At 36.3% G+C, this 14,522-nt stretch overlaps 1 protein-coding gene and 1 pseudogene across 4 annotated transcripts in view; both read right to left on the bottom strand.

Annotated features, from left to right (window-relative positions):
- Positions 1–12,448, bottom strand: part of LOC102018715 — a 395,385-nt gene extending 382,937 nt beyond the window's left edge. For 3 of the 4 annotated variants that reach the window (XM_005400880.2, XM_013522869.1, XM_005400877.2), the window contains exon 1: positions 4,398–4,435. The gene's annotated coding sequence lies outside the window, so the exon portion shown is untranslated. Of the gene's footprint in view, positions 1–4,397; positions 4,436–12,403 lie in introns of those variants that run through there. The other variant, XM_005400878.2, reaches the window with a different exon arrangement.
- Positions 6,943–9,094, bottom strand: LOC102023022 (annotated as a pseudogene).
- Positions 12,449–14,522: the final 2,074 nt, after the last annotated feature.

Raw genomic sequence — 14,522 nt, forward strand, 5'->3', positions numbered from 1 at the left:
TATATAAAACATCATGTAAAAACACAAAATAGCTGCTTCACAAAGTGCCAAGAATGAGGGTATAACTGCTTAAAGCAAGCGGGCATTTTCTGAGGAAGAAAAATGGTAGTGTTTTTTATTGTAATAATATTTGTAACTCAAACATTCACCATATATTTTGATCAACCCTGATAACCCAATAACAGGCCATTTAATATTTCTCTTATATGTATGCTATACTTTTGGTGATTGTCCAGAGTTCTTGACCCTTCTTTTTATGTTTCTTTTTTTCTCCTTAAGGGACAATTGAGAGGTTTCTTTAGACATTTGTTCAAGCTCAGAGTCTTTCTCTGACAATGTGTAGTCTACTGAGGAGTGTATCAAGGGCATTCTTCATTTCTAGTATTTGATTCTCAATCTGGTAATTCCTAAATCTTTGCCATATCTAAGTCCAATTCTGACAGCTGCCTTGTCTCTTTAGACTGTGCTTTTTTTTTTTTCCCTTTAGCCTGCCCTGTAATTTTGGTTTCTTTTGTTTAAAGCTGGATATGATGCATTTGGGAAAGAAACTGAGGTTTAAAAAAAAGGACTTTGATGTGCAGTTTTATGTTTATCTGGCTAGGATTTTGTTCATTATTTGCCATAGATGCAGGCAGTACAGGCTAGAATTCTCTCTAACGTTCTTGCTTTTGTCTCTTTAGTTGTATGGGTTTCCCTAAAGAGTCCTTCCTAGATAAAATCTGTGATATGTACAGTTTCTTGTATTTTGCTATTTTGTGTATACACATTCATAGGAGAGAGACTATGTGATATTTAAGCTTATGTTTCTGATTTATTTCATTTAACATTAAGTTCTTAAATTGTGTCCATTTGCTTACAAATGCCCCAAGTTTGTCTTTCTTTATAACAAGCATAGTATTACATTGTGTATAAATACCACACTTTCCTTATCTATTCATAAGCTGCTTCCAAGATCTAGATATTATACAGTGTGCTGCTATAACCTTGGGTATGTATGTATCCATTTAATGTGATAATTTTAATGCTTTGGGGAAGATACTGAAGGAGGGATAGCTGGATCTTTGTTTTTAATTTTCTCAGGAAGCGCTACACTGTTTTTCTTTTTTTTTTTTTTTGGTTTTTTTCTTGTACCGGGAATCAAACTCACGACCTCACGCTTGCCAGGCAGGCGCTGTGCCACTGAGCTAAATCCGCAGCCCCTACACTGTTTTTCATAGCGTTTCTACTAGTTTACATTCCCACCAATGTAAAAGTGTTCCTTTTCCCCCCACCTCCAAGCCAGCCTTTGTTCTTATTAGATTTTTTGATGATAGCCATTCTTCCTGGTACAAGATGAAATCTCAGTGTCCTTTTAATTTGCATTTCTTTAATGACCAGCAATGTGGACATTTTTTCATTCATTTATTGGCCATTTGTACTCTGAAAGTGGCTATTCATTTCAGTGGCCCATTTTTGAGTGGCTCTTTATTTTGGGGAGTCTAAATTGAGCATCTTAGTTATTTAAAGATTTAACCTATAGACATAGAAGTTACTTTTATGTAATTTCGTAAAACATGACATTTTTATTTAGGTCAAATGACATGTTTAAAGTAATTTTGTCCACTGAAAATTCTAAACATTCTCATCATATATAAATAAAAAGTGAAATTACAACTAACTCTTGTCTCCATTAGCAAAAACAGAACTTCCAAATGGTTAAATAGTTCCCATTTCATATCTGTGTCATAATTGCTTTGAAAGAAGAAAAATCAGTTAATTCTCATAATGGTTTGATTTTGTTTTTCACCTAATTCATGGACTGAAATTAAAGCTGATGGATGTTCATTCTGTCATAGGTAAAAGACAGCATTATTGCAAATATGCATGTTTATCAGTTAGAATTCCACATTGAAGATTAAATTATTTTGTGACAATACAAGTTTTGATACAGCCCAATGACAAAATAAAGAGTAACCTTGCAAAATTAATAAAGTTTGTGGATATGTACTTGACGTGGTATGCACTTGTGTCCAAACAAGCAGTAAGATCCTGCTAACAGCAACTTTAGTTGTTAAAATGTGAAAAACCTGTGTACATAAACATTAAAGATACTAATTAAGAGGAATTTTTATGAAAAACTACTGTTAATTTTTTTGCACGGCAACATGTATTTTCTTTCTTTGCCACTCAATTGGATTTTGAGAAACATTAGAATCTTTGAGCAAGTGCTTTATGGAACATTCTTGAACTATTGCAATAAACTCTTAAGTAAAACCTTTAAAATTTGGTTGCATTTTATTCAATATGTTGGAAATTTCTCATTAAAGTTGCCAAAGAATAAAGAACGAAAAATCTTAAGACCTTGAAGCTTTTGGCAAGTTGTTTTTTTTTAAATAAGCTTGCAAATTGTTAAACCTACATTCATTCCTACAAAAGCATATGAGGGGGTGAACAAGTTAAATGCTGAGGGCTTAAAATACCCAAGATTAAACAAGATAATAATAAATATGATGTTTAAGTTCTTTTTAAAACACATCAATGACTGGATAAATGTGTTCAAAGTGTGGAGGCAGTGATCTGAATATTCTGAGGGAGATTTGACAGTAATGGGTCTTTTAGTGTGATATGTTTTTTAATTTAAACATTCACTGTCTTTTTTGATCACCCTACACTGATCAACCATTTATAGCAATTTCTGTCAAAAAAAAATTACAGTATATCCATCCTCATCTTCCTCAGTCACCCAATCTGATACTGTGTGACTTTTGGCTGTTTCCAACGTCAGAATGACCTTTGTAAAACATAAACAGTTTGAATCAATTCAGGACATCAAAGCAGCCATCACCGTGCAACTAAAAGCATTCATAAAAGGAGACTTCTAGAACTGCTTCAAAAGGTAGATAAAATAATGCTAAAGTAAGGGGCAGCATTTTGAGTGGAATTAATGGCAGTCTGGTTTGTTGTTGTAATTTTTTAATTTAAATATTCCCATTTTTATCATACCTTATAACTCTGAAAATCTGTACACATGCTTCAGCTTTCTCAACTCAGAAGAATTTTGCTAGTGCCCTTATATTTTGAAGTGGGGAAATATATTTCCTCCATCCGAAGGTAATAAAATTTAGAAGACTAACTTTGTAGCACCTAAATTTTATGAAATATTTACAAGAATTATAAATTAAAAACAAATTTGATGTTATATAAAAATATTCGTTGGAAAAAGTTGCTGTAAATGTACATAAAAGGTAGCAAGCACATTTGAAAACGTTTGCACCGAAATGATTGTATTTCAATTTTTAAAAAATGATAGAGACAGGGCATGGCCATCCCACACTCAGTTATTGACCAGTTAACGATTTCTTCCCACAAGAATCAGAATGTTACATTCCCCTTACTAATATAAGAAAGACAATTTATGTATCAACACATAAATATATCAAAAATGTGCACAATTTTGATTACTTTAAACATCACCTCTTAAAGATTCTCAAAACTGCCTGGTCTTGGTCAAGGTAATAAATCATACGATCAACATAGATATGACATACTATAAAGTTGTGGCTTCTGATACTACAGATTTGATTTTGCCAGTCATGTATGAATGACATCATTTCATTTCTCAGGTAATATTTCTGCAATTGAGATAAATACTCAAAGGGGTACCTGTTGCCTGGACATTTGTATAGTTGCCAATTTCTCATTGGTATGATTAACCAAGAATATACATTCACATGCTTTTCTATTTACATATGCTATTTTATAAGAGAAGCTTAATGATTCCTAAAATAAGTAGACTATATTTCAAAGGCTTTATAATTTAAAACAAGCTTAGGGGGAGAAAGAAGCCCACTTAAACTAGAGCAATTTTAAAGCCTAACACAGACACAACTACATTGCATTATGCTTGCCATGTAGCAAAATGACAAAGAAAAAAAATCTCTGGAAGTGATAAATTGTTTTTTAAACCAGAGTTTCAGAATTGTTGTATTGAATACTTCTGAACTCTCCTTCATTTTGACAATAACATTCTGTAATCCTAATCATTTATTCATTGTTTAATGAATAAACTATAACAGCACTATATATGTCTATGGTATCACTTTATTATAGCTTGTCGTTTTAAAGACAGGAATCAGTGCCCAGTCTTTTTTTGTCTAAATTCTCTTTCCCAAGACATTAAGATACATATCAAACAATCTCACCATAGTACTTAACAGTATTATTTTAAAGTCTTTACAACAGAGAAAGGATTAGTGCATAGTATCACAAAGTTGAAAGTTTTCCTATTGCACTTTCCCACTTCTTCACTCCTCTCCAAATTCCTGTCTCTCCTTTGCAGACCAAAGGTACCCAGCACACCTATAGTGCCCTTTAGATGTTAAAAGTGAGCCCACTCTGGTGATCACAGCTAAGCTTACCTTACACTGAAGAACCTGGGGACCAAATTACTTCCCTTTTCTCTCTTCCAGATCTTCATCAAACTTTGATTAAATAGAGAAAAGCAATTTAATTAAACTAAACCACATTGGACTGTGATTGGTTAATAGAGTGCTTAACCGTCCCTGGGCTATTTTATTAAAAGAGGACAATGTAATGTAAGTCAATCCATAATAGGCAAAATTTCTTGGGGGGGGGGGTAAGAAATACTAGTTTACTTAGTAAGTTTTCATAGCTCGATGTTTATTCCATAAAAACTTTACAATTCGTACAGTTTACATATACTTCAAACTGAACAGAAGAGTATCTCCCAGAGATGCAAGAATTCCATACCAATTGATCCACAATAAAGACAGATTTACACACTGTGTAGCACTATGTGTGGCCAGGGAGGAGATCAGTTCAAGTAAAAATTTCAAAACTATACAAAATAAGGTTTTGATTTTATTCCATTCTTTATGTATTCAATGTGATTACAAACCCAGAAGCCTAGCTACTCATGGGCACCTGTAGCCAGGAATCAGTACCCAGTCCTACAGGGAACTGCAGTGCTTGTTCACACAGGGTCTCTCAGACCCATGCTGTATTCATTGTATGATAAGCACATAAAAGCAGGGACCAAGAACATGCATGTCAAATGTAAGGTAATTCTTTTTGTTTGGAAAGGAGCTTCTGTACGTAATAGTGTGCCAAAAGAGCTTTAGCTTATTAAATAAAATATATTCTAAGTGAACCAAAAAGTTATACCTTATAAACATAGAAATACTTTTTTGGTGTAGTACATCGATCATATCTACAGACAGAAAACCAAAACTGTATATAAAGTAGTGTTTCTCACTCAGTAACAAGAAGGGCTGGAGTTATTTTTCAAAAGGGTCACAAAAACTATTTAAAACCTACTGAGACTAATTTATAAATTAGATATTCATACTTAACTTAGTGATTCACTAATACTGCAAACAAAACACCATTTCTTCTAGAGAGACGGTAGTTTCCTCATGTTCACTGGGGAAGAACTGGACATATTAGGAGAAAAGGGAGAACCCACTGCTCTCTCAGCATGAATCCTAAGTGCTTGCTGAGACTGTGCATTACAAAGATCTTTCCTAAAAGGTAAGTTTTAGTCTTGATTTAGAATTCTCCGTCTGTGAAGTACCTGCACCTCCCTCCCTGGAGACAAAGGAAAGATCCCAGATCTCTTTGAATCTCTATTTGTGGGACAGAAGGTGAGGCTGGCTACTTCCCTTTTAGTAGGAGAAAAATAAGGAAAAGAAAATTATCCCTGACTTTTCTTTCACCCAAATGAGCAAAACACAATTTTTTATACAGTACTAGCCAAAAAAATAAAAAATCAGAATTTCCACAAGCAATCTGTTGCTTACTGTTATGCTTTTATACTTGTACGCAGTAGGTATAAAATAATGATATTGGGACAAAAGATCTTTGTAGTTATTTATTTTAAAGTTACAAGACTAAAAAACTCAGAAATAAGTATCTTGAATGTTTCCAGCCCTACATCCAAGGATGAACTACAGGTGATTGTGTTTCAGGCTAGAGAATGGATTATGCCCACAGGGAACCACCAACGTCCTTCTCAAACAAGTACTAATAACATCCACATGTGGCTTCCAAGCAATTTACCTCTGCAAGTACTTTAACTCCATACCCTGGCCTGAGACCAAGATCCTCTTCAGCACCTCACACTCCCTCTTGGTGGCCTACGCCAGCTCCAGCTTCATATTACAGCATATCAGAGCCTTGAATTCCTCAAGCACAACTGCTGTGAACCATGACTTCCAGGGTAAAGTACCTGTTTTAGTTACTTTTTTGTTCTTGAGACAGAATACCCAACCATCACAAGTCAAGATGTAGAGGTTTATTCTGGCTCACAGTTTGTAAAGGTTTCAGTCCAGTCAGTTGGTTCCAAGACAGGGCAGCATGGAAGAGGAGAAAAGGTTCGTGGCATGGAAGACAGGAAGAAGCTAGACTTTCTACTTTCTTTTTCTCTTCCACCTAGGCTGTAAGTCTATTGGTTGGTGCCACCCATGCCCAGGGTGAGTCTCCCCATTTCATTAAGTCCCCCCCACACACACACACACACACACAGAGAACTATGCTAAACCAATCAGTGGATAAATTCAGTATCACACACCCATGATCCAATTACTCCCAAAAGCCCCACCTATGCGTATATGAGAGTAAGGGGGACATCTAGATATAAGCCAAAATAGAACACGTCCAAAACATCTGGGAAACCAGGCCCTTGCAGGATGCTTCCTGCACCATCAGCTCTGTCCTTGTAGCAACATTTTATTTGCAGATACTCCTCCCAAATCTTGTGAACAACAGCTCTACTGAAGGTACCATAGGGTTTTTGAAACTAAGCCTTTTCATTGGCCCCATCCATATAACAAAGAGGCAATAGGGACGCTCTCAGTTTGATGCTTGGGCCGTTTACTGCTACAGTAATAGGATTCTTAAACTAAACGAAAGCATTCTAGAAGTTTTTGATAGCCTTACCATTTTATTTCTCTCTTTTCCTGCCATTTGTGATTCACCAAATGAAATATAGAGATCATAGCAGAAGACACTGCCAACTGAGCTAGGCTGCATCCGCTTGCTGTCCCAGGCAGCGAGTCAGAGCACTTGGACTTCTTTCATCACCTCTACATTCAGTGAGTTATTCTCTCATGATTTTGTGGATAACAAGATATGGGTGAAACCATCTTGCTTCAGAGCAACAGTTCTGCCTATGTAGGTACTCTCTGGCTCCCTCTAACTGAAACACAACCACTTTTCAAAAGGCTGGTCTCTTCTGTCATCAATAAATTTCTTTTCTCTGATTGTCACTCCTGTAATAGACCTCTGTATGTCCTTTAGCTGTTAGTGCAACCATGAACGGATATGTTCAGCTCAGGCACCTGAGAAGTTAGTGGGTATATTTGGGGCCTGTTGCTCATCCTGGCCTGCTCAGCACCAGGGCCCAATAAAGTTCCCACTGGTTTCGCTCTTGTCACTTCTGATGCCACCTTGTCCCCTGGACCCCACTCGAGGGGGTCCAGTTTATCAGAGCTCTTGCTGGGAAAGCCATCTGCTCTCAACAGGACTCTTAGGCCCAAGGATTTTGGTACTTGACCTTGCAAGGTCTGTGTCCTTCCTTCCGAACAGGATGTGGCTGTGTTTTTCCTAAACTTCCGGCTGGTTGCCAGCAACACACTGTTTTGGGACTCACGGTCCTGGCTGATCACTAGTACTTCAGGGGAACCTTGGGAGAAGCGGTTGTTGGAGGACCTGGAATTCTGCTTCTTGGCATTGTTGGGTAAGGTCCCAGTGGTTCAAGTCAGCGCTCTCTTTTCCTCTTTCTCCTGTGGCACCTGTTGAAGCCATGGATGACCTAACCTTTCACCTGGTGCTACTCAGGCTCCCACGGGTGGTCCTTCCTGTCATAACCATGCCACTGTGCCAGGCACTTGGTCTTCCCAAACCCTCCTGGCCTTTGCTAACAACCCTCTCAACCTCTATAGCTCCCGGGAGGCCATGGCAGCTATTTCCGGTGGCCCTACTGCGCCTGTGCGTGCAGCTCGCGCTCTGCCTCACCAGCACCTCCTGACCTGCACAGCAGTGTTCTGGGCATGAGCAATTGCGCATGCGCCCAAGGTGCCCATGCTCACTGCGGGTGGGCGGGGCAACTGGGGTTCGGGGCAGGCACGCGGGGAAGTCTGGAGACCAGAATTTCAAACAATTTGTAAAGTAAAGAGAACTATATAGGCTTCATCAAGGAGACATGTTTTGATAGAAGAGCCTTGTGAGGTTGCCTTAAATTATCCTTGTTGGTGGCCACTACTCAGCCTGCGTTGCTAACTAGAAAATAAAGCATTGATTGAAATGCCCTTTTCCAATTCTGCAAGTGAGAAGCAAACTACTCTCCAAGGAATGCATTGACTTTGAAACAGACCTCAGAAGTCAAAATATGGTTTATTACTCCTCTGGGTGAACCGAGAAATATAAATGCTACTTTTAACCTGAGCCACATTTCAAAAGCCATCCTTAGACACCAAATCCTTCGTCATATAGAAGTGACCCTACAGATACTCTTTTTGTATTAATTACATTTTTAAATTTTTAATTAGAGGACAGGAATGAACACCAGAAATAAATGATATATCCCCATACCATAAAATGCAAATAAAAATATAATGGGAAAGGAGCCCCTACAAGCTTCATACTGAAGTTCATCTTCTCGTCTCAATTCAGCCTTCTAGATCATACACACACATACACTCACATACACTCACACTAACACACACACCACACACTCACATCAAAAGTGACAATTCCTCAAACAGAATTGACAATATCCTCTTAACATGTAGCTACATATCATCTAAATATTTTAGAGTAATATTGATAATTAAAATGTTTACATATCATTATTGGTAAAAAATAAGAATAATAATAATAAGCTAAAAATAATTACAACTAACTTTTTGCTTTGACTGACCATGTATTTTTTTTTCTGCCTTATGCCAGGTATAAAAATGCAGAGGGAAAGAACTTTACTGTTTGCTTTGTTTGATTGACATAAATTGAAACAGATCTTCTGCTCTAGCTAATTATAAATTTTGCCTTCCCCAGATGAAAATGTACCTTTCTGGTCATAACGAAAAGCCTTTAGCATTTTACTGTGTTGTGATAGTTGTAAAAGTCAACAACTTAACCCTGCTTTTCAGTCAACTACATTAATATCTCAGAGCTCGGACCCCTCTGTTTGCAGAAATGTCAGACTATACCTAACCCTTGGTGAACTTTTTCACAGCATTAAAAGATTACATTTTGTTTTAATTTTCAAAATTTATATGAGAAGGTGCTACATAGAATATTAACACACAAGAAAATCTTAGTTGTTCTCTCTAAACTCAACTGATATTTTTTCCCTTTAATTCAAAAATTAAATCCCACTTCTTAGCTAAGTAAACTTTATACACCAGATTCTGGTGTGCTGTTAGCTTAAGATTTATCTTCTGAAAGAAAGCAACAGATTCCTGTTCAAAAGTTGATTTTGAATAGGGGGCTCCAGAGTAATGTAGCATATTGAACAAACTCATTAATTTCATTTAAAAAAAAAAAAAGACAAGCTTGCAAGAATGGGAAGAACAAGAGGAGAAACAATGGCAATTAAATTTTGAAAGCTGCAAAGCAGGTGAACAAATAGTAATTAAATTACTGGATTCAAGAAAGTTCATTTTAAATGGCCAGTAGGAAAAGCCAAGAACTACACAATAGATCATTCCCCACCCCAAAATGTTCAGCAACTAGCAGTACCAGTTTATCAAGAACTGGAGGCTAAAGGTGAATATTTAGATAGAAACCTAAAATAAGGAGGATTATATAAAAGCTATTTGAGAAATGATTGGATACTTAGATGCCATCTCCTGCTGTACTTCATTTAAATTGCTGGAATCTTGTCTTTAATTGAAACATCTTTATATTGAGCTGAAAGAAACTGAACCATCTCCCAATGAAAAATACGTTTAAAAATTCTTTCATTGGTTAGCCCACAAAGGAAAAAGGAAACAAGGGAAAAGAACAAAAGAAAAAGCAGGTACCAAAACTATTATTTCAGACTCTTAGCACATACTCAAATTTTCTCACAGCCTAATAAAGTATAAAACCTGCTGTGACCCACAACCTGACAGCTTCATTACAAATCTCTCAAAATCTGGAAATGTGGAATTCACTGGGAATAAGCTAGAATCCAGAACTTCATGAAGGAGCAGACTGAATGGAAGAAGGCAACTGAAAATTATCTCTGGCATTCTTTTACATTTCTAAAAGTAAGCAAAACTCTCTTAGTAAGCTGACAGAAAATCAAATGGATCATCCTAGGCCCTAGGTTTTTTAGTACTCATTAGAATAAAGCATGCACACTACGCAGAGTTCTCAGACACACAGTCTATGTTTTAACATTGCAAGACCTTCCAATAAGAAATACTGAAGTGCAAATTTCCATCAGATATTGATCAAATAATTTCATTGTAAATGATAATTTATGATGATAGCTCCATTTTAAAAATCATACTAGAAGCCAAGATATAGTGGCTCAAGCCTGTAATCCCAGCACTTGGGAGGCTGAGGCAAGAGGATCGCCACAAGTTTGAAGCCAGCCTGGGCTACAGAGTGAGTTTAAGGCCAGCCTGAACCACACAGCAAGACCCTGTCTCAAAAACAAAACAACAAAAACAAAACAAAACAAAAAAAAATCATGTTAGAAGTCTGAACTTCCACCCCTTGAAAACATATAATTAGTCATGCCCCATTGGAAACAGCCTTAGAAAATTATCTCTTACTACCAGAATTGTTTTCACAATGCTGAAAGAACAATCCAGTCTTTATCAAGCTAATTATCTTAATTAAGTCTATAGGACAATTACTTCAATGGGCAAGGTGATGTCTTTAAATTTAGTCACTCCAAAAGATAGACTGATAATTTCTTTAGTATGTTTTCATAATTCTATGGCAGTTTTTTCATAGTAAATAGCAAATATGAAGCAAGTATCCAGAATAGTTATTTGAAAATCACCATTTACCTCTATTCCATCTCACTTAAGAACAGTTAAGAATAATTTCTCTGAATAATCTCTCCGATCTCTCTTGGGTTCATCATTAGCATTTTATCCAAAGGACAGAGACCATCAAGATTGAAAAATATATAATGCTGACAAAGATCCTATATATTAACACTTTTGAATATGAATCATATACAGATAAAAATCTAGGATTTTTCTAATGCTACATTCAATTTCCAATCTAAAAAGATTAAATATTTCTGAATCCAAAAGTTTTCTGAAATCTAAATTTAAACAACATGGCTGGGCATGGTGGTGCATACCTGTAATCCCAGCACTCAAGAGGCTGAAGCAGGAGGATCACTGTGAGTTCAAGACCAGCCTGGGCTGCAAAGTGAGCTCAAGGCCAGCCTGAACTGCATAGCGAGGCCCTGTCTCAAAAAGACAAAAATAAAATAAACAACATGATGTTTGATGGAGTTGATTTCAAGAAGAAAACAACAGTAGGATATCCTATTCACTAAATCTTGCATGATTTTATTTTGTCTTTGTAAGAGACCTCCTAAAACACCATTGGTCTATGTTGGGTTAGTTTGTTTGTTTTTATCTTTTTGAGGCAATGCAGTTCAGTCTGGCCTTGAGCTCCATCTGTAGCCCTGACTGGTCTCGAACTTGCAACTATCCTCCTGCCTCAGCTTCCTGAGTGCTGTGATTACAGGTGTGCCCCACCACGCCTGACCAGCAACTGTGCGACAACAGTCATAATGTCAACGCTAATACTGACTGTATTTAACCTGGAAAAGTCCTACAACTTTTAAAATGAAAATTTTTAAGCAGCCCAAAGCAAGCAACATGGCAGCATTCATTTTTATTCATCAGAGTACATGAAGATGGATTGCTACTTAAATTAGTCAACTGACCAGGGAGGCTTTGATTTATTTGAACAACTCAGAATATTAGTAATCTCCACCTTAACATTTTTAATTCTGAGTTCATTTGCTTTCCTTCCTGTAAGGCACAGAACCCTAAAAGCTAATTGCTGACAACATTCTCATAGATTGTACCACAAAAAAGCATTGTGCATATATATGCATACAACTTTATAATATAGATGTTTCAGATCCTAAAAAAATTTAAATAAGAAAAACATGTGCCTTGTGGAAAGTTTTAAAGGCTTAATAATATGTAGGTCAAGTAATAGAACTTAATTTTCACTTTTTTGCCTTAGTGTTTACAAGACTTCTAGAAATAAAATGACTAACCCAAAGTCATAATGGTCTCAGTTGCTTTATACTATCTCACCCTGTATTCTTTCTTTATTCCTCTAATCTTGAATTATCCAAATTTACATTGTCTCAAAATTTTAAAACCAATTCCACATAAGTCACAGACAATTAAAATAGTGTCTAGATCCTACCAACCTTGTGATTGCTTCTTAATTCTCACATATATGTCTTCATTGGTCACAGAAAAAATTCTAGAATGAGAATATTCCATTGTGATGTACCAGACAATAATTAGCTGTTATTATCACCTTGTCTCTAGTACATTGAGCTGTTTATTCCAAACGGAACACAGGTAGGGGTTAAGCTCTTTTATGAGAAATGACCAATCTAATCAGAACACAGTAAAATGCCTCACAGTACAATGACTCTACTTTTAAAGATTTAAAAGAAGCAATAAAAGATGACTGAAAGATGAGCATTCCTTATTTTTCATTTCTTATAGTATTTATGGTATACCAGTGTAAAACCATAGTCACAATCCCAGCATGATTAAAACAACAACATTTGTAAATGTGTGAAAGCATTAAATCACGTCAGAAAAACTGGATCATTCTCTATGGCACACTAAAATGAAACACCAAACTGTCAAATGTTCACAACATCAGTTCTAGAAAATTGAAAAAGCACAGCAGCCATGTCCAACTGGTTTAAAGTTATGATGAGTTAGCTCAGCTTAACTGAATGTGGTGACAAATGGACTCAGTACTGTGATTGGAACCTTATTTAATACACACACTATGATGTCTTTAAGAAAACACTTGCTTGGTCACTCCTCTCTCCTGTAACACTACTGCAAGGCAGTGGTATTCAAGCAGGAATGCTTTTACTGCCAATACAAACACAAAACCACCACCCCTGAGGATGTTTAGTAATACCTGGAGACATTTTTGTTTGTCATAATTTGGGGTAGTACTATTGGCATGTAGGGAATAAAGGCCAGGGATAATGCTGGACAGCCTAAAAGGCATAGGACAGCCCTCGACAAATTATCTGATCCAAAAAGACAATACTGTAACGGCTGAGAAACCCTGCTACAATGACTAATACTACACAGTGTCAAATACTGACACTAATACTGCACAGTGTCAAAACCTGAGCTTCGCCTCAGGTTGCAATAAGAGAGGAGAAAAGAAAGCTTGGGCTGACACCCAGCTGCTCAAATAGTCAATTTAACTTGGGAATTTACCCTATGTTTTGATACTCAAAGACCACATTCATTAAGCTCTCACTCTAGACTCACCTTTCTTATGCCATTCCACAGCAATGCTGTATGAGTCCTCTTATGACTAAAATCAAGCATAATTTTTAACAAGACTCTTAGGGCCATATATCTATTTTGAACAAAAGTTTAAAGGAAAGCTAAACAGAGTACATTTTATCAACTGTTATTTCTTCAATATCCTGTTTTTAATCCATTGAACTTTTACTCTACTCTCCAAAGGAAGCTGATTGTGCCCCACTAATGTTCATGTTTTCAGTACAGTTCTGAAAAGTTCTTTGAAACCACAAACATGCTCAAGAAGAGAGATGTTCTAAACTGCAAATCAGGCATCCCCACTATAATAAAAGCTACAGTGTCACAATAAAAAATCAAAAACTGAAGCTCTCTGATCAGATGTTTTTTATGAAATATGAAGTACCTAAAACAACTTTAAGCTATGCTTCAAATTTATATGCTTCCAAGCTATTCAAATATAAAAAGAGCACTAACAAATGGGCAACCTTGTCCACTGCAAGGCTAATAAATCAAAATCACCAAGGTAAGTCAACTGCATTTTCAGTGGGTACAGATTTATCATCAAAGGCCTTATAATCATACAACCACTAAAAAAATCAATGTGTTCTCTCTCTGACCTTGGTCACAATCACCCATAACACTGACTTGTAACTTTGCAATATTATGTCATTCAGAGACACTCTAAATAAAAGATTTCAAGAAATTTGGACTTCTGCATGAAAATGTATTTGTTCATCTGTGGACTTTTTTGACACTAGAATTTAGCCAAGAAAACTGTAAACATCTGATACCTAAAAAATAGAACAGTAGATAAGAAAACTTTTAAAAGGTAGGGGTTAAATGTATTGAAGATTTTTCTGAAAATGCAAAACTGCCTAGAAACCTGGATTGGTCCAAATGTGGAAAGACCACTGGTTTTCACCTTTTTAGCAATTACTCTATCTCTTATTTATGGCAATTTCTTTTAGTTGAATTGTCCATATCAAACTGACAATAAAGCAAGAGGGAACATCAGCA

The sequence above is a fragment of the Chinchilla lanigera genome, unplaced genomic scaffold (genome assembly GCF_000276665.1).
Source record: "Chinchilla lanigera isolate Chin_1 unplaced genomic scaffold, ChiLan1.0 scaffold00070, whole genome shotgun sequence".
Lineage (NCBI taxonomy): Eukaryota > Metazoa > Chordata > Mammalia > Rodentia > Chinchillidae > Chinchilla > Chinchilla lanigera.